This window comes from Oncorhynchus kisutch, linkage group LG9, assembly GCF_002021735.2.
Source record: "Oncorhynchus kisutch isolate 150728-3 linkage group LG9, Okis_V2, whole genome shotgun sequence".
Lineage (NCBI taxonomy): Eukaryota > Metazoa > Chordata > Actinopteri > Salmoniformes > Salmonidae > Oncorhynchus > Oncorhynchus kisutch.
Window position 1 is genome coordinate 13052538 of NC_034182.2, and position 2534 is coordinate 13055071.

The 2534-nt window shown below is 41.6% G+C and overlaps 1 pseudogene; it reads left to right on the forward strand.

The window, feature by feature from the left end:
• The first annotated feature begins 1318 nt into the window (after positions 1 to 1318).
• Positions 1319 to 2097, forward strand: LOC109896396 (40S ribosomal protein S3a-like; annotated as a pseudogene).
• The last annotated feature ends 437 nt before the right edge of the window (positions 2098 to 2534 follow it).

The window sequence follows — 2534 nt, forward strand, 5'->3', positions numbered from 1 at the left end:
TACTGTGAATATTACAGTAACGTACATCAAAAGGTATATTGTTGTTAACACAAAATACCTTGACATTTGGGTCACTGCTCTTATCCAGAGCGATTTGCATTCAGTGCATTAAACTAAGGTAGATAAACAACACCATATCACAGTCATATGAAGCAATACGATTATGATACCGTTACCGAGAATGTTGTTGTAGTTAAGCGGGCTTCTTGCAAGTTTATTTTTGTATTTGAAAATACATGTATTCTAATTCAATTGTTACAAATACTTGAATTGTTCTTCAGGCCAGTGAAACACAAATGACAAAATAGGTATTAAAACTACTGAAATACCTATGTCAAATACATATATTGTAAATACTGTCCCTCGTTGGCACTAGCTGCCTCTGCACTGTGAATCTGAAACAGTTTCTAACCACTGGGCTTCCAGTAATGCAATGTAAATGTTGCTGTAGTCAAGTGTTATAGTAATATGATGTAAATTTGTGTTTCAGTAAAGCTCACGTAAATCTACAGGGATTTACTGGCTTCTGTGCTGACAGTATTTTACTGTAAATTTAAAGTAACCTACTGGCTACTGTGCTACTGGTAATTTAATGTAAAATGTCAATCTTTTTATTTTATTTTTTACAGTGGAGAGTCCTATATGTTGTTGTGGTGCAAATACAGTTGAAGTCGGAAGTTTACATACACATACACATACTCTTCTTAGAAAACTCTTCCAAGATGGCGTAGCCGTGTCCCATGTACATATCTTTTTCCATAATTTTCTTCGCATATCTTTTAAAAATATTTTTCTAAACCTCAACTTGTAAATACTCTCCTGCAACCCGCCTCACCCAATGTGGCGTGGATCTGCTTTTCTAAAGTATTTCTATTTACTTCGGAATCCCTCAACTGAAGCTAGCCAGCTAACTACCTACCAGCTATCAGTTAGCAAACCATTGCTAGCGGTCATCAGCTAACCTTTAGCTCGGAAAGCTTTCGCCAGTTCGAACAATGTGACTCAAACCAGAGCATAACGGACCTATTTCTCTCCATATCCCCGGATTCCTATCGCAAACTCTGAACATTTCCATCTGGATCTTTGAAACTAGCTAACCCGGAGCATGCACCAATTACAGCATGTGTTTGTGTGTGCATGCAACACATTGCAAGCAACACCCCAGATTACAGATACTTTTGAAATATTAGATGACTACTTCTTGGATTACTTCTAAAACCTTGATCATTGAAACTTAAGTTTGTTCCAGCTGAGTGAGTCTGACCAAAAGTCAGAGACCACTAAAATGACCACTCTTCTTTCACTCCCAGTAGCCTTTATGGCAGTCGGCAAGAATAAGAGGCTGACTAAAGGTGTCAAAAAAGGTGCAACAAAGAAGATTGTCGACCTTTCTCCAAGAAGGGCTGGTATGATGTCAAGGCACCCGCTAGGTTCAACATCCGCAACATTGGCCAGACATTGGTCTCCAGGACTCAGGGAACCAGAATAGCCTCTGATAGTCTGAAGGGACATGTGTTTGAGGTGAGCCTTGCTGACCTGCAGAACGATAAGGGGGCCTTCTGCAAGTTCAAACTGATATCAGACGACGTGCAGGGTAAGAACTGCCTGACCCAGGACAAGATGTGCTCCATGGTCAAGAAGTGCCAGACCATGATTGAGGCCCATTTGGACGTGAAGACCACCGACGGCTACCTCCTGTGTCTGTTCTGCTTTGGCTTCACCAAGAAGCGCACCAACCACATCAGAAAGACGTCGTACGCCCAGCACCAGCAGGTCCGTCAGATCAGGAAGAAGACGATGGAGATCGTGACCCGTGAGGTCCAGACCGACGACCTGAAGGAAATAGTCAACAAGCTTATCCCTGACTCCGTTGGCAAGGACATTGTGAAGGCCTGCCAGTCCATCTACCCCCTCCACGATATCTACGCCAGTAAGGTTAAGATGCTGAAGAGCAAGTGCAAGTTTGAGTTAGGCAAACTGATGGAGCTCCACGGTGAGGGTGGTGGCAGAAGTACAGCCAAGCCCTCAGGGGATGACATTGGAGCTAAGGTGGAAAGGGCCGATGGCTACGAGCCCCCCATCCAGGAGACAGTCTAAACAACGGACAGATTTAAAAATGTAAATGAGAGAAAAAAAAGAAAAAAAACTTGCCCTTTGTGCTGTTGTCTGTGCCCCAAAATGTTTGTAACATGTTTTGTGCTGCTACCATGTTGTGCTGCTGCTATGTTGTGTTACTAACATGTTGTTGTCATGTTGTGTTGCTACCATGCTGTGTCGCCATGTGTTGCTGCTAGGGCTGGGCCAATATATCCAGAGGTTTGGACGCTTCACGATATATATCTTGATTTCTTGTTTTTCTCTCAACAAATGAAAAAAGGCCTAGACATAATTCTCAATTTAATTAACAAATGAACAACACACACCCACACGTCTATTCTATTGTTTAGGAATGTTTGACCACTAACTGTTTGAATATGTCATTTATATAATCATGATTAAAAATGCGTTAATTTAGTTCATTTGTTATAATTAAA